Below are 27,760 nucleotides of genomic sequence, written 5' to 3'. Positions count from 1 at the left end.
CACTAACCTACCGATTAACATTCATCAATTATTTCTTGCTGACGCCACTAATCGATTCGCTAGATAAGTGTGGGATGAAACGAAAGATGTGGTTGTGATGCTGACAGTCACGATTGATTAACGTCCCTTCGCTATAAGAGAATTTTAGAAACCGGTCTAATTAGATAAGAACTGATAAGAGTCATTAGAAAAGACAAAACAGGGAGACAGTGGAGCTTTGATAACATCACTTAATAGACGACAGAGGCAAGTTTAAAAAGTATACAAATTGAGCGAATTGTTTAGACACTTCCTTCTTACATGAATGTCGATTCTAGCTTTTCTAGTTAATATCTACAGTTCAGATATATAAGCAATTTTACACCATCAGTAGGCAATTAATATGATTACTCTGCATTTGGTAGATGCCTGACAAATAGCCGGTTAAAAACTGACAGGTATAATAGAAAAGAAAAAAGAACTGGAGTATTGAAGAGGAAAACTTAAAACTCGTGGATGGTGCACGAGAGAGACTTTCCTTTTTACTTGATTAGTCTATCAAAAAGGTCAATGCTAGTACAATTAAACCGATCTAGCGTGTCAAACACAATATATCAGCCCCCACACCATCCCACCTTCTGCCAGCTAATATTCAGGTCATCGGAGTGGTTAAAGTGACAATTCACAACTCCCAATCTCCATCAGGTCGTATACAGGAGTTGCCTTCTCTTTTCTCGGCACTTCGCTGCGGCCGACAACGGGGGGAAAGGGGGATGACTAAACGATCCGGCCAATCAGGATGCCGGCGCTCACAATACAAGCGGCCACCTCGATGATGAAGCTCGATTTTGGCCCTAGGGGTGGAGATACTACGGTAGCCCAACGTGCACGAGAAAAGAGAGCCCTGGACGATCTACTCGAGAGGGAGGAACACCTTTTTTTCCCGTAGCGTCATCGCTACTTGCCCGTCTTCTATGGCCGATCCGTTACTGAGAACCGCACGCGGATTTGCTGTAGACACACCTGCTTTGCCGATACCTTGACGCTACAAGACATCGCAAAGGTCGCGAGACGAATACCACGCGGAAGCCAACTCGCAGCGGACGGAATCCTTGTGTTTGCCGGAGTTTTCGAAGCGCTAAGGATGCGTGTAATGTGAAGATGCACGAGCGGTGGATGGTTCCAAGGGGAGTTCTGCTATCCGTGTTGTTCTTCTGGCTGCTGCATTCCAATGCCAATATCAGGTGAGCTGACTTAGATGTCAAACACTTTACCTTCTTTGATTCCCTGTGGGCGCTTTACACTTCATTTGTAACACCGATAATTTTTCACACGGGAAAAAAAAAAAAAAAACTCTGACTACTTGGACTCTGTCAAAGATGGACAAGTTTGTTCCTTATCACTGTTGACTGGTAGAACGTATAAATTGCATTCGCCAACTATTTCAATATAAACTTTAGTTGGGTTAGTTTATGCGATTCAAGCATAAAATAAATGCTCACTCTGATCAGTGTGACATGCGAATATCCATCTCGTGATTGCAAAGCTTTACAGTTACGTAAAGCAACTGAGGATCCTTAATTTATAATTAGTGGTTCTCAGTTGTTTAGAATTAAATAACGATTTTATTTATTATTTTATTATTAAATTTTTCTGGGAATTTAAGATAGTTGTGCACATTAGATTCATTTTATGGTTTAAGCAAACTATCCTTAAGAATTAAGAAATTGAAAAGAACGCGTCAGTATAATATGCGGTTAGAAACTGCAGACTGTGTTTGGATGAATTCCAAAATAGATGCACGACACACACACACACACTCGATGACAGTATGATGTATTCGGTCAACGCACGATACTCATAGTGCTAATAAATTTAACTTTGCCTCACTCATATTTCATTCATGTTTTTTTGCTGCCTCACTGGTGGTTTGAATCCTTCAAAAGCTGTTTTTTTTTTTATTTTTTATTTTTTATTCCCTACTCAATGTATATTTATCTGACCACTCATTCACTGGTCTTTCGCTATTTCAGTCTTCTCTCTAAGAAAAATTCCTTAACAGACATTCCTACCCTCCAAACTGATAATAGAAATTAAGACTTTTTTTTTTTTTTTTTGTTAATACTCTCAGTAAGGTTAGAAATGGCACCTCTGTTACCGTGATCACCTGTGGGGGAACTAAATCCAGGTATGCAAGCGGCGTCATAAGTGAAAATTGATCGCATGTTCTTACCGCATCCCATCACGATTCGTGTGACCTCTCTATTCACCTATGAGTTTAATGGGTAATTGCCGACACAGGCGTTTCAGGAGGGTGTAGGGAAATGGGAACTAAACAACAGTTATTACTAGTGTACCGAATGACCGAATTGACGGCAACTATTGCCGACACCAAGAGAACGCTACTCGGTGGGGAGGTGCCTTAGCCATCCGACTGCTCCGTTACACTTGACCCGAAAGCAACCCTGGGGAAGGTTAGGAGAAAGATACATCTGTTGACACGAGATAAGAATCGCAGGGACCCAACCGAAGATTCATGATCACCTTCACCCGAAGCGGGAAAGAACTCTACGCACGTGGCGACTGCTAACCCCATCCGTTGTCAGCGTTGGTCTTAAACGTATAATTTACCTGCGTCACATCTACGGACCGAAACGGACGCCCTGATGCCTTAGGAAGACGACGAAGGGACCGCGGACGAGAGAATTTTCGTTTCTCAGAGTTGCCGTACCTATCTCTTCCACAACTACGTGAGGGGCTGTCGTCAGAGCGACTCAGAGGAAGGTAACAGTAACGTTGAAAAATAACTGTAGTTTTAGTTATAAGGACTGTGACATGCGCATAGACCAACATTTATTGCATTTTTCCTGCGTAGTTGAATCAACACATTTAAGAACTTCTGCAAGTTCAGGTATATTACCTATGAGTAAAATACTACCCAAATTTATCACTTCAGGTATTATTTAATGCCTGATTGCTTACACTATTCTTTAGAGGAAATCAGTCATGACAGATACCGTATTCCGCGACACCAAGAAGCTTTATGTCCTTGACATCAAGAGACTAAAATTCAAAATATAAATAAGTCATACACAATGGAAATTTCTCAACTTTCTTTCTGGTATGTGTGTCCATTTTTTCTTTCTGGTAGATTCTCAGCATAGGCGGATATATGAGTATAGGCAACGCAAGTGGCCACTTGTAATCTGGTATCAGTATGCGCAATGCCTCAAAATTCTAAGGTGCATCTCAATAATCATCTGTGCTATGAGCTCGCAAATGCTAAAAACGGCGCCCCGATTCCGAGGCTTCGATCATTTAAAATAAATAAATAAAATATAGTTTCTGTTTATACTGGGGGGAGGGGGACTAAATAAGATCATTGGTGTTTACAAGATAGAGTACACAAAAACATCACCGTATTTAGCAGTAACGCGAGCTTGAACCACTGTCAACTCAAATGCTTATTTGAGTTGACCGTGGTTTAAACTCGTTTAATACAGATGTACTCTCGTGTTTGACCAATCTGCTACGACGGCGCCAATGGAGTTTGCAACTCAATTGTCGGGATGATAAAGTCTTTCCCGACATCAGTTTATGAACTATGTAAATTGTGTATACCCTATTGTAAGTTTGCTTGTTTTATAGGATGTAAATCCTGAGAATTCGGGAGTAGAAACCATGCCGGCCTCTTCCGATATCGGCGAACCTGGCTATGGTATAAGAAGTCCCATGACAGTTGCTTTATCCCTGTGGAAAGTCGAACCAAGACCTTTCAGTACACAGTAGGGTTCGGAAAAAGAGCAGTCTTTCTGACGTGCAAGCAGATGATTGTGTCATTAAATATTTAAAGAATGTTTAACTACATAGCTTAAGCCCGCTTCGTGCGGTTTTCCCCAGATACGCACCCTCCCGTCCGCTCGAAATAACTGTAAACGGGACTCGTCGGACCAGGAAACCCGTCTCCAAACATCCAAGTTCCGGTGCCGATGTTCTTCCGCTCCGTTAAGGCGTAGAGTACTGTGTCGTGGTGTTAGCAATGGGACTCTGGTGGGTCGGCGGCTCCCATAACCTATTGCGGCTAATGATCGCCCGATGGTCTTGGTGGAGACGTTTCTGTCACCTCCTTCATTGAAGCCGGCAGTGATTTGTGCTACTGCAGCTCTCCGGTTGGCTGAAACAATGCGAGACAGATGCCGACGGCCACGTTCATCTACCACCTTTCTCCGCCCACAGAGCTGTCCACATGAGATGTTATTCCAGAAATGGCATATTTCCGATACACTCTTCATACTGTCGAACGGGGATAGTGCAATTTCTGTACCACGTCCGCGATAGAGTGACCTATACATCGGGCACCCACTATCATCCCTCTTTCAAAGTCGGTTAACTCACGACGTTTATCCATACTGATATCAAATTACCGTATACGTGAATGCAGTGATGCACTGTACCTATATATCTGCCAAGCAAGCGGTGGGTTCGTCCACTTTTTTCCCCGAAGTTGAAGCGTAAATTTTCAAATGGACAGATGATTTATTTAACCATTTAATCAAAATTCTTTGAAGGCAGATATCACCTTCAAAGTATACTCCTTTCTTTATATATACTTCCCAAAGTTTGTACTAAGTCTGGAAATATTGCTGAACTCGATATCTGTAAGCACTATTTAGATAACTCAGACATATCTTTTCAAGGGATTTCCCACTTTCAGAATAGGAAAACGTCGCATGGGAAAGGCCAAAAGAATACGGCGGATATTCCCACATTTTGGGAGCGAGAGGGGTGGAATTTCCTTAACGAAAAAACTGTATGGAAAGGTGCACTGTCATGATGCAAAGTCCTCCGGCTAAAAATAATATTTCTACCAGTTTTTCTAAGCGCGGCAGGAACGTTAGGATGTGTGTGTATAAAGAGCAGCATTTTGAAAATGATCACACCCACAAAGTCAGCGATGAAATTATATTTTTCTTTGCAGAAGTAGTACGTTTGACTCAGTTTGAAAAGAAGTACCCTAGGGTTTTCCTATCAAGATACTGTGGTTTTATCACATCACAAAACAAGGCAAAGGATTTTTATTCAGCCAAACTTCCATTAAAGCCTTCATGCATGCACGCAAAGCAACTCCCCACTGGCATGTTTTATAGACTGGCAGTTCTATTTTGTCCAACTACTGCCAGACGTCAAGCAAAATATATGAGTAAGTCACATCCGCTGAGTAAGATCGATAGCGAAAACCTAGCAAACCTAATATTGCCAGTAGTCTCACCAATTAACTTGTGAGGTGCATGCCCCCCCCCCCTATTCTAGTTGATATTCCAACCATGTGCCCCTCTCCTGTGTCGTACAGCCACGCGCTCTGGAAAACGATGTTCGACATGGCCACTTGAAATGACAATGCACGAATTACTGTTTGTCCAACATATTTTATCAAGTGCTGCAGAGGCGTGTCGGCTGTTTTTCAAGATCATTCGTGTCTCGGAAAGAACCACCCACTAAGGTCGCGGCGACTAGTAATTTACTTTAAGATTACATCACTTTAACAATTGTCTAAGAGGTGTCGTCTCTTACAATGACTGTTTCAGAACTGAAGAGACGAAGAGTAATAACAGAGCCCTCTTACGTCAAAAGACCTTATATTTTATTTACATGCCGCTTCGTTGATATTGTGTCAGGATGTCATTTATTACCTCGTTATCTCTTGGCTCATTACATGAAATGGAGATTTATTATGTTAATGAATAGCAGCACCTGCTCTGTTAGTTTTCTGGAAGGACGGTACATATTAGGTCTCGGTAAACAAGATTAGATTGGAGATTGCAGTATGAATACCTTAAGTAGTTCCAGAATACCGAAGAGGATATATTTCCTCATTTGTTCTTGTCACGAATGACTTCCGAGAAATGAGATAACACCTTAGAAATATTACCTTACGATATCAGCCAATATGCTTAAGTAGGTGCGAGATTTCATTTACCATTTTCTCTTTAACTTATCAGATTTCGTTTCCACGCCGTGCATCACTAAATCAACGCCCTAGGAAACTATTATAATTTATTTGTGGCATTCTTCTTTTTGTTTTTTACTCTAATTTTTTAAACCATTAATTCATTCTTCTTAGAGAAACTGTAAATCAGTTGAAAAGAATAATATGATGTAGGATAAGTGGGAAAAGTCTAAATTTTACTAACGGTGACGTTTCGAAGATGATTTACACTAGCCAACCCGATTTTTACCTCCAAGAACTTCAATGTCGTTTTTAACCAAATTTTATGCGTAGATTTCGAAAATCATCATGATAATCACGCCACAGTTATTAAATATAGAGGTAGTTGCGTTTTCCAAAATATGCCAATTTATCATAATCTAGCCAGTAATACTGATTTATTTTAACAGATATAAGCTAATTCTCTTCGTTTTAGAAATCGATTCTGGCCTTGGTTTTCTTGTGATAAACATAATTAGACTTCTACCTATGGCTCTTAGGTTCAAATTCCAACGCAACAATTTGCAATTTGAAGAGAGCACACTTAGCGTTTGCGGTGAGGATTTTTGTAGGCTCTGCCAAACTTTTCCAAGTATTAACTGATCGTGACTTCTTCTCAGGGTTGTAACTATCCTCCAAACATATAATATTTTTTTACACTTGTATTACAACTTGAAATATACGTATATATCCCTTTATTTTGACATTAAAGGTTGGTACATTTTTTGATGTAGACGTGATAGATTTTTTTATGCCGATTTTCGGAATCAGCTCATTTATTTCCTCCAGAATCACATACTGTATTTTCATTGCGGAGGTATGACAAATTTTTTTTTTGTTGGCTAGTGTTATTAACGTCTTTCTCAGAGCGACTGGTGCAATATGCCAAATTTGCACAATAAACCTAGAGAAGGAAAGGTGAGGGAACATTACCAAAGGTCTGTTGCCATTCCATAGATAAAGCACATGATTATGAGAGCTAAACCGGGAATAACTATTCATGGCTTTCCATGGCATTTGTACCTATTCCTTTTGAATGAAATAGGCTAATTACTGCTAATTACCCAAGAATTCCTTCAGTATCTCATGGGATTCTGACCCGGATCCCTCCATATGAGTAGCAAGTAGTGATTAATTGTTTTAGATTTAGTGCCTAGGTAGCTGAGGTCATAAAGCATCTGTATTGATTGACGGGGGTTCAAAGCCCGTGACTGCTAAATACGGTGCTGTTTCTTGTATTCTGTCTATCTTGTGAACTCCTCTGACCGTTTGGTCGTCCCGGAGTATAAACAGAAAATTTATTAATTTATTTATATAATGTCTTCAAATTGCGTACACGCACCGGTCGGTTTTGCCTGTTTTTTGAATGAAAACCATGCACTCTTCTCCTGCGTAGTTCAAGCCGGCATAATTACTAAATGCGGTGATGTTTCTGACATTTTCGCTATCTTGTGAATTCCTTTGAACTTGTGATCGTCCCAGAGCATAAGCAGGAAATTTATTTAGTTATAGAAAGCTGTAGCTGTGGTCATGCCTGAGGGTTTGTTTGGGGATTTGTTAGTCGCATCGGCAACTATGGGTTCACAAATACACGCTATTTGAGTGATCGTGGTTCAAGCACGCTTGACTGCCAAAAACGGTGCTGCTGCTTGTATTCTATCTTGTGAATTCCTCCGACTGTATAAACAGAAAAAAAATAATATATATATATATATATATAAATATATATATATATATATATAAACTTGGCCACGTTTTGAAAAGGCCATTCTGAATTACGCCCATCTTGGCAGGATTCGAACCTGTTAAGATAGCGATCTTAGAAGGTTCGAAAGAACGCTATCCTTTCCTATACTATTCAGGACAGCGTTCTTGGCCACTGTGCTACACACAAGGGAGACAAGTGGTGAGCGCACTATACTATTACGAAGGGCTACCTTCTCGTAAGTGGTTTCAAAATAAGTACGGCGAAACCTGAAATCGCCTGCATTTCTAAAATTATTATTTAACCCTCAGAGCAGCAGAAATTACTGTTCGGGTCTAAGTGAAATACATTAAAATGTAATTTCTTTCTTTTCATTATTAATAATACCAAACCTTTCAAAGTGTGAGTGTTTTTTAATACTGTATTGCAAACAAACTAGCATTGGAACAGTTTACAGACGTGACATATTGACAAGGTAAGACGTCCTTGAAACTTAAAGCGACTCTAAACTCCCTAAACATGGACAGACTGGAATAAAAAACATATGCATCATTTTTTTAAAAATATAATTTTAAAAATTATAGAAAATATAAAAAATTATAAATTTTAATTTAAAATAAACAAACAGTTTTAATACGTAAACCACGCATTTCGATGGTCATCACAATGCCTACATGTCGCTAGAATCATCCCCGACAAAGAATTAACCATTTTTACTTATTAAGAACTGTAATTTTTTAATATGCTCTTATGAATAAAAATTCACGAAAGCTGCTTCTCACTACTATTTTCAAATAGTAACAAGCATCGGTTGCTATGACTTTCAGCACTTATCTTTATTCTGCTAAAGAACTGCACTGATTTGCTATGGCTGTGTTTCTCATCGAGAATATCAGTAATTACAATCGCATTCAAAAGTTTTCTACTGTTTACCTACGTTTTACGGCTTTGAGGGACTTGTTAATAAACTGTTTCCATTAGAGAAACACTAGAGATTTTACAAGGTTTCTATGACAATCACAATATGTAGACATACAGGCACACACAAAGGAACTCGTGCGTTAGAAATTAGCGACTGAAGTAGTCGCTAATTTCTGACAAAAGTCAGTTACAGTAAATTAATTTCAAACATTTTCGCTTTCTCTATTACTTACATTTCGTACGTTAATAAGCTCAAACATTGGTTTTATACATTTATGTACGAAACTTTAGCTTGTTCGAGTAAACTGCTGTATATAATTTGACTGAAAGAAAGGAATTGGTCATGTTAAAGAATGGATGCGTTTTAATGTATAGTATAACGAATGGGCTCGTGGTGGATAGCGTGATTTTAACAAGTTGCTGTGCCCTGGGGAAAAATGTAATGGACAAAAAGGAAAGGAACAAAAGGGTGTGTTTTTTTTTTTTTTTTTTTTTTTTTTTTTTTTTTTTTGGAAATACAGTAAAGCTAGTTTTTGTTCCAACACCAATCCATTCATTAACGCGATTTGCAAAAAAAAAAAAAAAAAAAAAAACTGCTGAGAATGTCAGTTGCAGCAATTTACTTCTTCCTATAGTTCAAATATATTTATATCAATTAGCCGTATTTTTTTTTAATGTAATCATGTCATCCAGTGACCCGAATCCAAACTATCATTCACAACCTACCCCCACGAATTTTTCACTAACCGAAACCTTCAATGCCAACGATTCTCACTCGAAGCTAATGAAAGGAGAACACGGTTGTCTTTCAGAGGTCGTAGTGATCGGCCCTCAAAGAGCAGTCTCATGTTTGACTGTAAGCGACAAAAGAAGATGAACAAATCTCAAGGTTGCCTTTTTAGCTGGATGGGCGCGGATTCAGAACAATTCTTTCTGTGCTTCTTTCTATCACCAATTACACCCCCTGTTGGTGATAGGTGTAGCTAATCAGGCGGAGACACCGTGACTAGACGTTCTCTACAGACAGGACAAAACACTTCAGTTGGAGAAAACGAGGGAAAGCTCGCTCTGGTCCTATTGTAGGAGCTTATTGTTACCTAGTAACACTTCTTTACATATTTATACGAAAAAGTTCTGTTTTTAACGGAAGAATTTCTCCTTCGCTCCTTTTGCAAGGATCCTTGCAAAGGAATGACGAGACAGAACATGGAATTGTTTTCGTGTAGATTCTTTCTTTCAGAATAGCTGCTTCGTTTTATCTCTCGTCCAATTTATAATTTCTCTCTTTTTTATCCTTAATTTTTTGGGATTTTTTTTTTTTTTGTAATTTCTTGCTATTTGTTGTTTGGTTTTTAGGAGCATTAGCAACTAAGGCCATATTGCTCAGGGATATGCGGTGGTCATTCCCTGACCTGTCCGCATCCTCCGTATTTGGTGGTGACGGGCTCGAACCCCGGTCTAATCAAGAAGCATGTGATACGCACTACTGCCCCTTCCCACCTGGCTACGGAGGCACCTTTTTGCTGTTACTTCGTATGCTATTATGAAAAGTTGCCCACTGATTTTCTTAAGGAATGCTTGAGATTCTCAATATTACGGAGTCATCTACAGCAGTCCATGCATTCTGACTCTGCCCACAGCTTGTAATTAGTAGGTCCAGACTTCCGGAAAGCCACTATGAGAAATTGATGAACTCACGATTGTTGTCTGAGAGTCACTGCCGTGTGGTTTTTGCCTTGTGAGCAGAAAATAGAAAATCTGTGGAATATTACATTTTATTCATTAAACATCGTACTTTTCAATGCTTAATACTTTTTCATCTTAACAATTGAAAAAAAAAGTGGTCACCGTCCTTCCCCATTCATGGTTTAGTCGAGAGACTCACGACTAGACTTGTGGCTCTTCGTGTACTGTCCTCTACAACACTTGGACACCGATATAAAATACCTCGTTAGTTCGATATGGGATAATCCAAAATGTTAATATCTTCGTCTACAAAATAAGGCTTTGTGTAATTTCTCGTATGATTATTTCTACCTGTTAACTTTTAATTCGAATATAATACATGTTCCATCGTGGTTTTGCTTCCCAGAGAGGGTAATGTAGTGATTGCATTTGAGAAATCCAAGCATACAGTGTGTGTTGTACGATATTTGCATTCGTGTTTTCCATATGGTTTCAGCTTTCCTACTTCAATTTATTAGATCTATAAATGCCTTGTAAGTCATTTCTTTCCACAATGCTCCTCGGTGTGTTTCGACTTTACTGTAATTTGTTCACATTATTTACACACACAAACACATCGGTTTGTGCAAAGATATCATGTTTATACACAGCCAATTCATTAAAAAGTAAACAAAGTTTCCATAATTAGCATTCTTACTATGATTAGCATTCTCATTAGATTCCATAATTAGCATTCTCATATCGTGAAACCCTTCACAACGAGTTGCTAATCTTGCACTTCGAATAAATAATGCTTTCCAAATAGACGACTGTTACTTGTCCACTTCATCTGTGAACTGGAGGTCTTGCGTCATAAAACTAATTATGGTTTCATTATTTTTTAAATCCTCATTTATTCATTGACGCGTCATAATGAAGTCCGTAGTCAGTTCGCTTCTTGATTCGGTTTTCGGAGCATTAGCAACTAAGGCCATATTGCTCTGGAATATGCGGTGGTCATTCTATGACCTTTCCGCATCCTCCGTATTTGGTGGTGACGGGCTCGAACCCCGGTCTAATCAAGAAGCGTGTGCTACGCACTGCTGCTCCTTCCCACCTGGCTACGGAGACGCCAGTCAGTTCGCAGTAGATTCTTCCCCTCTTGATGTACACTGTGCTGCCACTTTATTAGGTACACCCCTGTTGTGCACACAAATGGTTTGTCCCACAACGTTGCAAGTCACATGACCACAGTTCTGGATATAAATGCAGCAGAACAACCTTTCTAGTATCAGTTAAGCGTACAAGCTGTAGCAAGAATGGGAAAAATGAGTGATCTAACATATTTCGAACGTGGCATGGTAGTAGGTGCAAGACTTGCTGGACAAAGCATCTCTGAAACGGCAGTTCTCCTGCCGTTTCACGCACCACAGTTTCAAGGGCGTGTGGAGAATGGTGCAACGAACGGAAAACATCCTCTCAACCGCACTCCTGTGGAAGAAAATCGCTTGGTGATGAGAGAGGTCAGAGGAGGATGGCTAGAATTGTGCAAGCAAACAGACGGGCCACAATGTCGCACATCACGTCAGAATACAACCTTGGTGCGCAGAACAAAATATCGCATCGGATCACTAGTCGCACTTTGTAGCGAATGGGCTACAACAGCCGACGGCCACATCGCATATCTTTGTTATCAATGAAGAACAAAAGAGCACGCCTCCTGTGGGCACAGCAACACCAGCACTGGACTATCGAGGATTGGAAAACAGTTGGTTGGTCTGACAAGTCGAAGTTCCTGGTGCATCATATTGATGGAAGGCTCAGAATTTGGCGAAAATAACATGAATCCATGGACCCGTCATGTCTGATGACTACTGTGCAAGGTGGTGGGGGCAATGTTATGGTGTGAGGAAATGTTTTCTTGGCACATTGGGTCCACTGATACCCATAGATTTACGTCTGAGTGCCACATCATACCTAAACATCGTTGCTGACCAAGTGCATCCGTTCATGTTGACAGTTTATCCTCAGTCAGATGGTTACTTCCAGCAGGATAATGCGACGGTGCACAAAGTCCAGCTCACCATGGAACGGTTCCAGGAACATGACAATGACTTTTCTTTGCTGCAGTGGCCCACTCGGTCCGTGGATCTGAATCCTACTGAACATCTTCGGGATGAACTGGAAAGGGCTGTTCGCTGCAGGCCTACACCTCCGTCGAATCTCAAGGAACTGTATGACACACTGATGTCTGCATGGCACTCCATTCCTGCACAACGTTTTCAGCATCTTGTTCAATCCATGCCTAGACGAATTCCGGTTGTTTTGAAGGCTAAACACCCTAGTAGGTAGGTGTACTTAATAAAGTGGCAGCACAGTGTATAAAGTAACGTTGTTGACAGGCCCCACATTTTTGTAAACAGTGGAAAGTTTCCCCCCCTCTTGGAGGGAGAAAGCAATTATTTCGAGGGACAAATAATTGCTTCTCAAGAATAAATTCTCCCTCGTGGGTAGTACAGTTGGTATAATCACCGTCCTCCCCAAAGAGGGTGGAAAAGATCAGACCGAATCCCATCAATGACGTGAGGAATTTTTATGATTCTTTTTCACAACGTGGCTGAGTTAATCGGTTTCAGGCGAGGATAGCATGTTTTTTCCTCCCGATAACTTGGGTTTTTCGTCCAGCAAAACTGCAAATCGACCACAGTTCTCAAGCAATTTACAGACGTATTATATACGGAGCAATATGACCTGAGTTGCTAATGCGCCTAAAACCCTACAACAAATAACGAATAAATACAAATTTAGAATTAAAAAAATAAATAAATAAAACTTCAATTCTGTTCGGAGCAATTTTTTCATTAAAATTAATATTCTTTGTGCGATTTTTCCATCAGTACGAAATGCCATGGTTTTGCAAAATTTATGAGCAAGCAGTTTTTAACAAAGGATGTTTCAGTATATTTTATCACGTGATTGACTAAACGTTGTGCATAGGGAAAGAAGTCACTCCCATCTAGACGTGATCCAACAACAGAATACGAAAAAAAAAAAAAAAAAATAGTGGGGCACTATTTCCTTCAAATACCAAAAAGCACCAAAAATATTCAATTTCTCCCATTTCTGGCTCCAAATGGTAACCCGAATATACCAGAAGAGCTACTTCATTGCGAACACCTACAGCTCTAAACAGGATGGAGCTGCCTCTTTTAAAATAGATTTAAAAACGCATTAGAGTTGCATACAGTTTGGAAGACTTCACAAATCAGAGACCGTTTTTCACGTTTAAGAATTTAATTTCAGAACTCATTTTAGTAAGAACAGAATCGTGTTAATGGATTTTAAGAGGAAATCCAGAGAAAGCAACAAGTTCATAATCCAAAGTCGAGGAACCTTAAAAAAGTCACAATATCAATCCGCTTGCTCATTGGTTAGTTTGTTTACTTTGAACATTTTACCAGATATTTCTAGCCGACCGGGCTAGCCGGGTGGGTAAAGCGCCTGCCTGGCAACCCAAAGGTCGCGGGTTCGATTGTCGCCTCGGGCTTGAATCAAAGTACTGCAAAAACCTTGGGAGGTGCATTATGGCCACAGAAGCCTATGCGCCAACAACTACCAAAAAAAAAAAAAAAAAAAAATTCTAGTCTTTATGTCAGTCATTTCATTTTACTGAGGAAGAGCATTGCATACATTATCATATATGTTCAATACTTGAAACGTTTAACTGGAGGTGTGTTTTACCTATTACAGTGAATTTCTTACATAATGCTTGTGAAAAGTACCTTAGAGAACATTGCGGCCAAATTTCCTAATTGCACCAGTACGCAATTCAAAAGAAGAATGTTATGTTCAGTGGCACTGAAGTTTTGACACAGCTTTACAGAATTTGGAAATATGAGCATTAACTTTCATTTTCTACAGATATGAAATTGGTACTATAGGGATTTTGTATTGATATGGAGATGATTTACCTTCTTTGCAACAAGCAAAGTTCTATCACCTGCAATTGTGTATGTGTTACCGTAAAAGCCCGAAATCAATAAATCTTCGGGTTTACCATTTCAAGTGGTAAAATCCTGAACTAAACACATTTCACTTTATTTTGGACTTTTATACGAAGTGATACCGCCTAGGATTTGCTAATTAGTGTCAGTAAAATCCCGTTTGATAATTGCATTTGTCAATTCTCTTCCGTTATTTCAGTGCAATACTAAATATTAGGCGCTCCGAATATAGTGAATATGTTACCTAGATAACTTTGTGGGGGGCAGGTGATATATCTATCCTTGTCTGAAAATGGGAAAAGTTAATGAGCCATTAAAGAGAAATATTTGAAATTATCACTGCTTCTCTTTTCGCACTGTTAGTAACAATTTTCCGGTAACAGGAAATTATCCTCCTTTACGCATTTGTTTAAAAATCAAACAGAGGTTTGTGATAATTACAGTTGCGATTATCATTTCCAATTTTTAAACAAGAACATGAGGATATATCTTTTATCCCCGGAAGGTTGTCTGAGCAACATTTATTATATTCTGGGTCTAATATACATTGCTTTACTCAGATAATGGAAAAGAGTTCGTAGGTCGTGTGAAGTGATGCACAAGCAGCTTTTACTAACGTGAAATAAACCCTACGATTTACCGTATTAGAGCAGTAAAAGTCCGAAGTAAAGTGAAATGCGTTGATATTTCGGGCTTTTACCACCTGAAACCGGTAAAATCTGGGATTTTCCGGATTTATTAGCTTTTACAATAACACACGTTAAAAAGAATTACCTGCTATTCCAGTCACTGAGTAAAAATGGTTGTTTGGAAAAGAGGGTCAGAACAATTATTTTCTAAAATGAAGCATTGCAAACCGAAATTTTCAATTATAGACCTTGGTGCGCTGCACCTGGATCCACGACTGAAAAGAATCCAAATAATGGGGGAGGGGGAGGTAGCAATTCCGGCAATGGATGGAATCGGGTATCCCCAATATCAATTCTTGCACTTGGATTCCTTGAACTCTAGGAACGGCTGCTCTGTTTACAGGGTTTCAATCTTTTCATGGTAAGGTTCATTGCGCAGTTATCATTTTAACATACTGGAAAATTCCCCTCTCCATTTTTATCTTTGGACGGTTAATATCGAAACTTACGAGATATATAATCCTTAGTAAAAACTAACAATTTTAACTTTGACTAACAAGTAACATATATTCTGGTTTGGTGTAAATGAACACTAACACGAAGACTGTTCCAAAATTGGTTAAATTAGGTTAAATTTATTGTGAAGAATGCTATATCTCTATTCAAATCACTCTAGCGAGCTTCGGTTGTTTAGAATTCTCACTGGAGTAAATAAGGCATTTGTTGCAGAACTTGGGATTACCTCATAATATACATAGTTTCAGTGCGATACGCAGCTGTCAAGCAGCTTAGTACTCGATTAGGAATTATGTGAAGTGTGTAAGCGGGCATAATAAGGTGCTTTACTAAATGCATCTAGTGATATCTGGAACACTACATGAAACAGACATTCAAAGTTATGCTCAGAAATCACTACAGGGTGCCGATTCTTGTGTACTGATTGAATTAGATGACTAGTTCTGGACATTATCACTTAATTTTTGGGTTCCCTGTTGCTTGTAGATAATGTCTCGAATTGTTACCATCGCTGATGATTCGGAGCCAATCCTAGCTCCGAATCTTCCGCGATGCAAGTTGTACGTGTGTGTGTGAGAGAGAGAGAATCTTGTTTAGTTGGATGAGAGAAACTCCTCCACTACGACAGCCAGTCCATGCTATGGACAGTGAAGTTGGGATATTTTAGAAATGGCGAGATTTTCTTGTTTATATGAGATCAATGACTATTTTTTTTTTTTTTTTTTTTTTTTTTTTTTTTTTTTTATTACCGAGACTGTATTAGAATGCACACTTGACAAACCTCCACTTAAATATGCGAATGACACATGACAGCATCGCTTTGGAATGCTAACAAAACAAAGTGGATAACAGAATAACTAATCTTGAAGCGCAGAGTAGACGCTAGACAAACTACTGGAGATCAGTATTCAGAAACTGGTTAAAGCGGACCACACATTTCGGACCTACTTAGGTCCGAAATGACCGGTCACTCCAATCCTAGGCGCTAGCACCAAAAGCGGTGAACTACTAAAAATTACAAGATCGAGATGTCGACACCTTCTATAAACGTGAACACGCTCATTTACTCTAATTATCTTTGTTCGAGGTTTCAGGTGATGAAATCAGTTAATAATGTGCGGAAGTGTGTCTTCACTCCCGGAAACTCAGCTTTTCAACCAAACAGGCAAAACAAGCATACGATTCACATAATTTAGACAGACTGATGCCTTAACTTCCTTTGCGATAATCCGAAACCGATCAATCCCAACTTCACTACGTGAAATGCGGTAAACATCAATTATTTTAATCCGAAACTGAACTGAAAAAGCAGTATCTCTTTAAAAGATAAATTTGCTTAAATTGAATTGCTGGTGCATACCCTAACAATGTCTTCCCATTTTCTCACGCATAAATTTATTTTATTATTAAACAGATTTCGTTTATTAATTTGTGAAAATGGGCAACACTCGATTTTGTTTGTTATTGCTAAAACACAGAACAAATGAAAATTTAGGTATGTTTGTCTGAAAAAAAAAAGGGGGGGGGGGGAGAGAAAGAGAGAGAGATGAATTATTGAGATCACGCGTGAATCGAATGTTATCATGATCTAATTCCTCTCTTATGTCTGGCTTTTCCGAGGTTGTCTGGTATACTGGGTAGCGTCCAATGCGACGAATGGTGACCGGTTCTTTACCCCTGCCCAGCTGTCTATTCAGGTGATAAAGATGGAGCCGTAGAAACGTTTCATATTTATTACGCCACCTTCGTGCGACATTCCTTTCTTAGCGGTCGACGGGCAGCCAAGGAGCTCATCACTTTAGCGGTGACAGAGGCAGTAAATAGACAAGCGGTAAAAAGTTCCGAATCGTACACCGTCGTAAATCTGCGCTGCGCAATCGAAGATTTGCCATTTAATTGGCGAGTAATTGTTTTCGGTAGACGCATTCTGTATCTCCCCGAATGAAGAATTGGCCGCCATTTTTCATAAGTCTGTAGCTGCACAAAGGATTCTCTTATTTGTCAGGAAGGCCTTGAAGGATGAAACCTTTAGCTGGACAGAACGGCCACGGTGATAAGCTTGATAAATTTATATTGTAAAGCCGTAGATAAATCAGCATTTGCGGGGTTACCTTTTAGCTGTAATCCTGCAGTTCTTCTTCTTATTTTCTCTTTCTCTCTCTTTTTTTTTTTTGGTGGGGGGGATGCGAGACATTTATCATGCAATGTGGAGAATATATATATATATAGAAAAAAGCTTGGGAACAGAAGTGTTTATCTGCAAGTATTCCTCCGCCCATCTAAAACGATTGCAATCTTCTCTGCGCTTTATTTTATTTTTTAAAACACTGTTCAAGCTGACAGTGTTAAAAGGGGGGAAAAACACCCTTCTCCATCACTCAAACCCAAAAAACAATTATTGATAAGTGAAATCAAATTAAAAAGATCAGAATAACTTTTCTTAAACATAGATGGCGCGACAAGTCTCGCACTTCGGTGTAAATTTCAATTTCATATTTAATTTAATTTTATACCTTGACGATTTAATTTTAATACTGTCATATTTTAATAACATTCCTTGTGATCTTAACCTCTGGGTAAAAGTAATCGACAGGACTGTAATGCAATTTTAACCTCGTGCAATTTTCTCCTTTGTTGAAAAGAAGGGCGTTAAAGTTTAATATTGTGACATGTATTGCCCGTAGACTATACAGGATAAAATATAATGGTTATTTATCATCAGTTAATCTATTCATTACTTTAATTGCACTGCCGAAAATCTATGAACGATCCTTTTTATTTTTTTTTTTTATTAGTTCATTGATATACAGTTAACCAGAAAAATATGATCGCAGCGTAATAGGTTTATCTTATCAGTGCTCATATCAGTGGAATAACTACAAAACCAGGACACATTTTTTATCTTTATAATAGTCACTGACAGATATTTTTTGTAAGTTAATAGGTTTCGATTAGTTTTATGATCAAGACAACATCTTAAGCCGATAGTTATAGAAGATTAATGTTTATCTACCTTAGTGGAACACCGACAAATAAGGGGGCATTCTTTATACGCCTGTATGTCTTTGCTGTAATTAATGGGTGTAAATGTGACTGTAAACTTTATCACTGCAGCTGTGTGTGTCACTTTGGATTTTGAAAAACTCCATATAGGGACGGTAATTACAGGATTTGCCAATTACGTATTCAATGTTAAGTCAGCTCACCAAAATTTGCAAAGCTGTCCAATGAAAAATTTTTTCTTTTACTATTTCGCGTGTTACGTGTTTACCTGGAGGAATATGTTTACTGTCGCCCGAACTTCAATATCTTTTGAAATTCATTATTCTTACTTAATTGGAGAAGATTAATGAAGATTATTGAAAGAGTGAAATTAACTTATACAATCGTGGAGTGCTGCCGCTTGTTGGACATAAGTAAATTTCTGTTTCCTGAGATAATAATTACCTTCTGCTTTATTTATTTATTTATTAATATTTTTAATGTGCTTTAAGTTATACAACAGACTCACAATTAGAGGGGGTAGTTGGAAAAAGCTTTTCACGGATAATCCACAAAATGAAATCAAAAATCGTAAATGTGAACGAAAAACCCAAATTTACATACTAGGTGCAATGAATTACCTGGACTGGTCTAATAAAAAGAACACAAGGTAAGGAGCTAAAAAAAAAAAAAAAAAAAAGGTTTATTTTTTTCAAAGTAATCACCACCTGATTGAATGCACTTATTACACCGTTCTAAAAGTTTCTGAAAACAGTCAGCGAAGGCGTCCAAAGAGATGATGTTCAGTTCAGCAGTTACGATTTTCATTATGTCCTGAACATTCTGAAATATATATATATTTTTATTATAATTAAAATCAGTTTATTTCCCAAGAAACCTTGGGTCACCCCAGCACGGCTCTGTGCCAGAAGGGTGTGAATATTTACGGACTAAGGTGCGAGGAACACAGTGTACAATAAACAAGAGTACATGCGTGCTCGACCCGAGACTTTTACAGGATTAAATACAGTATACAATAATGTACAAAATATACAGTAATACACAAAATATATGATTGCATGAAGGCAAAAAGTCTTTGTCATATACAAATAGGCAAGTTTAAAAAAAAAATCTTTCCTTTGAGGGCAGTTTTCACCTTGGAAAAGAGGAAGAAGTCCGCTGATGCTAGACTCGAAGAGTAGAGTGGGCAGTTAATCTGTACAATGCCATATTTCCTCAGAAATGTCTTCACAAGAAGTGCGGAATGGGCAGGAGCATTGTCATGCAACAAGAACTAGCTGCCTTGTAACGTGTAAGTTATTGCAAGTGCATCATTTCTGCACGCAGCCAGCTACTAAGTAACTAGGAATTGGCATCATTAAGTACATCTCATACTGTGAATACCTTCATAACGAGTTACCATGACATTGCACTACTTCGAATAAATAACGCTTCACCAATGAAGAAGACTATTGTTACTTATTCTCGGCGGATACCACCACCCAGTCGGCACCGGTTCGGAGTTTGTTGGCTCCTCATCAGTGGATGGGCAGGTACCCTGGTGATGCAATGTGACAATCCAATTGCGAAGTATAACTCCCCCCTCGACGTGGGCACCTGTACGTGGGGAGCGGATCGACCTCCCAGTGATGCTGCTGGTTTACCAGATTAGCATCACTGGGATCTAACGCCCATACCTTGGTTCCAGGGTTACATCGTTGGAATCCGGCGTGTGCAGCCGTGAGCCGTGGAATTCGCAAAGAGGAATCCTGGTGGTTGAGGGGGGGGGGCTTAATACACCACTTTGGCCCCTACTTCGACAAGACGGGTGGTCCGGACCGGCCCGACTGGGATCAATCAGCGAGTGGTTCTTACTGCTAGGGTCAACTGCGTTACAATAAGTCTCCCTCCCTTTGGTCCTGGGACGGGATCAAGGCTTACTGGAAACGTGGGTGTGCTCCTAAGCGAACTTGGCGTCCCATTCATGTACGCAGTACCTGCTAGTTCACGAGTGGGCGTCCCCTCGTAGGGCTCCGTGGTGGGTGAGGTACTTAGGGCATCGGAAATTTTTATCTTACTCATATGAGTAATTTAAATTCTATTTCTTCTAGGGCCCCAACAAGGCCCCTACCTAATCGAGATGAAACCACAGAAAACACCTCTGCAAAAAGAGCCAAAACTGAGGATACACCACCATCAGTGACACCGCTTTTCCTCATTCTCCATTCCAACGGAGAGCAATCAATTGGAAAGATGTCACCCTTCTTTATCCAGAAAGGATTAGAAGGGTTGGCAGGATCACCCAAATCTGAAAAACGACTCCGTTCTGGCGACCTTTTGGTCGAAGCTATAAATATAAAACAGGCGGAAAAAAATCCTGAAAGCCACATCAATAGGGGAAATACCTATCACCGTAACCCCCCCCACAAAACTTTGAACTCTTCACGAGGTGTCATTTCAGAGTGGGACCTTCTTCATGTCTCTGAAGAAGAGATCTACTCTGAATTGAAAGAACAAGGAGTGACGGCTGTCAAAAGAATATCAATGCGAAAGGATGGGAATCTCGTCCCTACCCGAGTTCTCATCCTAACATTTAACTCCCCACGGCCTCCAAGTTCCATCAAGGCAGGGTACTTATACTGCCCAGTGAGGATTTATATTCCAAACTCACTGAGGTGTTTCAAATGCCAAAAATACGGCCACTCACAAACCGCTTGTCGTGGTAACTCTGCCTGTGCTCGATGTGGCGCGAAAGACCACGAGAGCATGGAATGTTCAGCTTCCAAACCGATCTGTGTAAATTGCCAACAAGAGCATCCTGCCTATTCCAGAGCATGCCAGCGGTGGTAGGATGAAAAAGAGATCCAAAACCTGAAAACAGAGCCGTATCATTAAATCAATCCTGGAGCATAGACATCTCATCATATCACATCGCAGATTTCAGACAACTTGCATTACTAATAGGGGTGTCCCGCAAGGGGGAGTCCTATCACCAACCCTATTTGCCGCAGCGCTAGAGCCCTTCCTTGCATCCCAAACTGACTTCCAATCATACGCCGATGACCTGAAACTTTATATTACATCCTCTGACCAAACTCAGGTTCGTAGCACTACCTTGCAGGCAAATAAAACCATACATAACCTTCAACAATATTTGGCTTCCATCGGACTACAGATTAACCAAACAAAGACAGCTCAAATGTCCTTCACCTGGAAGAAGTCACGCAATGACATTAATCTTACTATCAATGGATCACCCATTCAGAAAGTTAAAACGCACAAAGATCTCGGATTAGTGTGGGATGATGGGCTGACATTCCAGGCTCACCTCCTGAACACAAAAACAAAAATGTACTCCGCTATGTGGGCGATCCGCCAGGAACTAACGGGAATTCATGACGCCGACCTGGTAAAGAAATATGTTGTCCGATGTGTCTATCCTATACCTCTCTATGCCGCAACCATTTGGTCCTCTGCTCCCACAACACACTTCAACAAGTTCCTCAGCCTGGAATACTGGCTCCTGAAATGGCTCAACTGGCGGACTGGCAACCAATACACCATTTCTAGGGCTCAGTTCTACATAAATCTGGAAGTCACCCCATGGAAACAACAGATTGTGGCAGCAAATCTTCTTACACTTGCCAGACTAATCACAAGACGACTCGACACCCCTGACATCACTGATTTAATAAAAACTCCACGCATTGCCGGAAGGAATCAAATGGACCCAAGGCTCCCACTCACAATCAGCTTGAACAACCTGAAAGGATTGAGATGCATGTTCCCAGGAAACACGGTAGATTTGATGAACAAACTAGCCATCGACCTGGATAGATTCTGCGAACAGCATTCATACAGACGTCAGAAACTAAAGAACACATATGCAAACATACACTTATGAGACGCCACCAGAAGGAAAATACCACCACAATGCATCCCGTTAAAGATAGGTGAAGCCATCACTGGTCCTCTCTTACTTAGAATCTACTACTCCAAAGACGCCTGGCTGCACTATTACGTTCACGATTGAAGAATTGAAGAGATACCACGTGTAACAACCGGTGAAGGACTGCCTCATTTCTTTATATTTTGTATATTTCCCTCATGCTTATGTAATTTATAGCAATTTTGAGAAAATAATATCCTCTAATTCTTTTAATTATGTAAAATAATAAACACTAAGTTCTGTACCTGTCGGGTTAAGCATACATGTGCCCCATGTAACCGCCTGGCACATGTCCCTATCTTAACCTGTGTGTGTAATATCACCCCCCTAGCTTCTAGCTGTCCAGGGGGTGGCTCTTTGGCAGAGCAATAAACAGATTTAATAAATAAATAAATAAATAAATATCTCCTACCCAGAGGCTAGAAAACGCATACAACCAATAAATAGCGGGAAGCCTTCATATGCTCAGAAGGTTTCTGCGAAGTGTTCTATCGGTACACAAACAGAGATGACTGTACCACCAAGAGAGTCATTCACTCCGATTGCACGCTATTTATTGAGTTCACAAAAGCCCACCAAAAAACACAGTTAGCTGCTACTCCTATATCCGTACCTTCTAGTGCTCCACCACTACCAAAACCAAGTGGTAAAAAAGAGCAACCAATAATAACAGAAACAATGGATGTAGAGGACAAGGAGGTACCGGACGAATCAATCTAGGAACTCTTTGTGGAGGAATAAATGGACACCGGATAGCGTCTATACTTCCCCAAAAGAGATAAACCCAAGACTGATAAAAGTAAGCCCTCAGCAACTCGGAAGCCGCCTGATGGACCCACCAAGCCAAAATAATGGCTAAATTCCTACAATGGAATTGTGGTGGATTCCGGCGAAATACTGATGACATGAAGGTCCTCCTGCAAAAGCACGAGCCAGTTTGCTTTTTCTTGCAGAAGACTTGCCTAAAGGCAAATGATGATCCCACCATGCTTAAACATCTCAATCTTTGGTAAGGATAGAATTGCAGATGGTCCTGCTCATGGAGGAGTCGCTATCATTGTGGGCAACCAGACCCCAGTTCAGCCCTTGCTAATTACAACCAGCATAGAGGCTATTGCAATTCGCCTTACAGTGGAATTTTTATTAACCGCTCTATTTATTTGCCACCTGGGACTGACATCTCCCAGGAAGACCTTGATGATCTTGTAATGCAGTTACCTTCCCCCCTTCTTACTTCTCGGGGATTTCAATGGACATAATACCCTGTGGGGTAGTGCTAGCATCAATGGAAGGGGACGAGTCGTAGAGCGTATGCTAAATGACAATGATCTCTCCCTTCTAAATATTGGAACAAACACCTTCTTCCACATGCCTACCCGTACGTTTTCTGCCATTGATCTGTCTATTTGCTCCCCTTCTCTTCTCCCTTTACTCACTTGGGAAGTGGAGGAGAACCCATCTGAAAGTGATCCCTTCCCTGTGATAATTTGCTTACACACTGGGAGACCATGTCTGCCTTTTAGGTTACCACGGTGGAAGTTTGATCACGCTGACTGGAGTGCCTTTCATCACCTGGCAAATTTTGACATCTCTGCAGTCAGTCAGGAGCCTATCAATGATGCAGTCACGTACATAACAGAAAATATTGTCCATGCAACTGAAACTACAATTCCAAAAACGTCCACCCGGTTTCCTCCGTTTCCAAAACGCACAGCAGCCAAAAAGGCTCAAAACAAAGCTTGGGGAATATTTCGACGATATCTTACCACGGTCAATCTATTAGCCTTTAAACGTGCACGAGCTAAAGCACGCTACATACGCCGTCAGAGTCAGAAGAAATCATGGATCCGTTTTACGTCATCGATTACCCAGTCTACCAGTGCTAAGGTGGTCTGGGAAAAAATCCGAAAAAATGAAGGGGAAATACACAGCACACCCCTCATCGGTCCTGGAATATAATTGATGTACTATTGCAGACTCTACTGCAATAGTCAATGCTCTTGGGGAAACATTTTCTAACATCTCTGCAACATCATCTTACTCCCTAGAGTTTTGGTCTTAAAGAACAACAGTGAAAAACAGGCCCTTAAATTCACATCGAAGGGTTCCCACCCATATAATGGGCCATTTACTATCCACGAGCTGAAAACAGCATTTGCCCGTACAAAGGCTACCGCTGTTGGAGCAGACGATATCCATTATGAAATGATCAAACATCTTTCACCAGAATCCACGCACTGTCTGCTCTTCCTGTACAACAGAATCTTTCTTGAAGAGCATTTTCCGGATACCTGGCGCAAAGCAACTATTCTTGCTTTTCCCAAGACAGGAAAGAATCCTAAATCTCCGAAAAGCTATCGTCATACTGCTCCTACTAGCTACGTGTGCAAAATATTGGAGAGAATGGTCAATGCTCGACTCTTATGGTATTTAGAATCGAATGACATTCTCTCCCGATTTAAGTGCGGCTTCCGAAGAAATAGGTCCACACTGGACCACTTAATTAGACTAGAAACATCTATCCGAGATGCTTTCCTAAAAAGAGAACACTTGGTGTCCATCTTATTTGACATGGAAAAAGCGTACGACACAACTTGGAGATTTGGTATTTTAAAAGACCTTTACAATCTCTGTCTAAGAGGTCACCTTCCCGTTTTTATTAAAAAATTTTTATCCTGCCGCTATTTCCAAGTTCGTGTAGGATCCTCCCTTTCTAAGAGGAGGGGGTACCACAAGGATCTGTCTTAAGTATCACGCTTTTTGCCATTAAAATAAATTCTATTTCTGAACAACTTCCTCCAACTATAAACAGTGCACTTTACGTCGATGACTTCAGCATATTTTCTCAATCATGCAATATGAGGGTTACTGAGAGACAACTGCAACAAGATATTGACCGTCTTAACTTCTGGGCCACGCCCAATGGTTTCAGGTTCTCACCGGAGAAGACCGTTTGCGTCCATTTTTGTCGCAAACGTAACCTCTACCCTGAGCCTGAATTACGACTTGGACAAAGCACCATTCCAGTTGTATCAGAGATGAAATTCTTTTGACTCATTTTTGACAAAAAACTGACATTTGTTCAACACATTCGTCAGCTACGCACAAACTGCACGAGAGGGCTTAACATTCTCCGCTGTCTCTCTTCTACCTCTTGGAGTGCAGACCGATGCACTCTACTCCGTCTATACCGTGCATTTGTACACTGAAAATTAGATTATGGGTCTCAGATATATGCATCTGCCAGAAATAGCGCTATTCGTTGGCTTTACCCCATCCATCATCAAGCCATTCGTGTTGCTACTGGTGCATTCAGAACATCACCTGTCCAAAGTCTGTATGTCGAAGCAAATGAACCACCCTTGTCGCTACGACGAATGCAGTTGTCTCTCAATATGCCTTCAAGCTGAAATCCTGGCAGACCACTCCACGTGGACATCCGTTTTTGAGCCACGATGGGAAAATTTTTATAACACACGACGCACTGCCAATCGCCCATTCGGCATTCGTGTTCAAGAGCTACTCAATGAATTTAACATCTCGGTAGACAAGGTTGCTCGATCACCAAAGGAGCCCCTTCCACCCTGGCATGCACAAACACCAGCATGTGACTTCTCGCTCAAGATCGCGACGAAGTCTAATATTCCAGCTTCTGTCTACCTTCAGCTCTATTCACAACACCGTGCAGAACATTCTGACTTCTTGCCAGTTTACACAGACGGCTCGAAGTCAGTATGCGGGATCTGCTGCTGTTTTTCCAAATGATACCATATCAGAACAGATACCCCTTGACTGCAGCATTTACACTGCAGAGCTGCATGCTATAGAGTTAGCTCTAGATCACATAAGAGAACACCGATACCAACGGTGTATTATATATGCCGATTCAGTGAGTGCACTACAGACTTTACCAGCGGTGTCACGCACTAATCATCCAACCCTGTCCCGAATTCAGCAGATAATATACATCCTCTATGTAGGTGGATTCGATATCCGCTTCTGCTGGATCCCCAGTCACATCGGGATTAGAGGAAATGATTTGACTGACATTGCAGCCAAATCGGCAGCCCTGACGGATAATTTTGACCTGTTAGTCCCCTATACAGACTACAGGCAAGTGATTCGTAGTAACTTACAATCTCAGTGGCAAGATTCGTGGCATCGACTGATTACTACAAACAAACTATGTCGGATTAAGCCTGTGATTCATCCTTGGCGGTCCAGCGTACGCAGGGATCGCAAAGAGGAAGTTGTTCTTGCTTGGCTCCGCATAGGACACTGTCATGTGACACATTCCTTTTTGCTGAGGGCTGATGACCCTCCTATGTTCGAGCAATGCGACACCATTTTATCCGTTATACATATTTTATGCGATTGTACCAGTTTTAGAAATGCTCGTTTTACCATTTGCCTGAGCCGTATACACTCAGTCAGATTTTAAATGACAATGACAATGTGTCAGAAGTTTTTAAATTTTTAAAATTGATTAATATATACACTTATACGAAATTTATCTCATATTGCTTTTATCATTGTTCTGATTTTATTTATTGATATGTCTGTATATACATATACAAATGTGCACTTTTCGACTAAGTAACCTTTTTAAAAGTTACCAGTCTTATCTTTTTATATTTTAACCATTTCCTGGCACAGTATTAGTCTCGTTAGCATTAGTCTCGTTAGCCAAAGCGGCGGCTCTGCGTTATTCCATGTAGTTAAATAGAGACTCCGCATGAGAGAAAGTTGGATTCAACCAAAAATTATACCGGATTAATGTTATCAGTGGCATCCCGCAGTATTAAGTGCTGGGCTCCTTACTGTTTTCAATATTTATTAACGATATTGATGAGCGAATATCAAGCTTATTGTCTAAATTTTCGGATGATAAGGTTAGCAGGGTGGTTAATGACAGGAATAAAGGTATATTACTACAACGAGGCGTACTACTACAAGCTAGAAAAATTAAGATGGGTTGAGACGTGGTAGTTAAGTTTTAACATTAATTAATATACATATGGGAAGCAGTAATTCCAGAATAGCATACCAGTGGGATGGTACCACACTCAAAGTGGTGAAGAATGAAAGATCTTGGTGTAATGGTACAGTCCAGCATGAAGTTCTCTGAGCAGTACAGAGGTTTCTAGGACAGCTCATGGGATTCTACCAAAAATAAATAATAAATTTTCTGTTTGTACTCCGGGACGACCAAACGGTCAGAGGAGTTATACTGGCCTGACGTAGCCCAGTGGTCAGGAGCGAGAGTGCATAGCACGCGCTCTTTGAGTGGACCGGGGTTCAAGCCCGTGACTACTAAATACGATAAATATTTGTATTGACAATTTATTGTAAACTCTACTGACTTGGTTGTTGTGCCGGAGTATAAACAGAAAATTTAATTTTTTTTTTTTTATATTTCACTAG

General features: G+C 40.2%; 1 protein-coding gene across 1 annotated transcript in view; it reads left to right on the top strand.

Annotated features, from left to right (window-relative positions):
- The first annotated feature begins 1,182 nt into the window (after window positions 1-1,182).
- Wnt2 (Wnt oncogene analog 2) overlaps window positions 1,183-27,760 on the top strand; it is a 133,995-nt gene continuing 107,417 nt past the window's right edge. The window contains exon 1 of the mRNA XM_090371564.1: window positions 1,183-1,223. The gene's annotated coding sequence lies outside the window, so the exon portion shown is untranslated. The remainder of the gene's footprint in view (window positions 1,224-27,760) is intronic.

This window comes from Mastigoproctus giganteus, chromosome 4, assembly GCF_048544385.1.
Source record: "Mastigoproctus giganteus isolate SK-2022 chromosome 4, ASM4854438v1, whole genome shotgun sequence".
In the NCBI taxonomy this organism is placed as follows: Eukaryota; Metazoa; Arthropoda; class Arachnida; order Uropygi; family Thelyphonidae; genus Mastigoproctus; species Mastigoproctus giganteus.
Note: the sequence above shows the minus strand (reverse complement) of the source record. Positions and strands in the feature narration are given on the sequence as shown.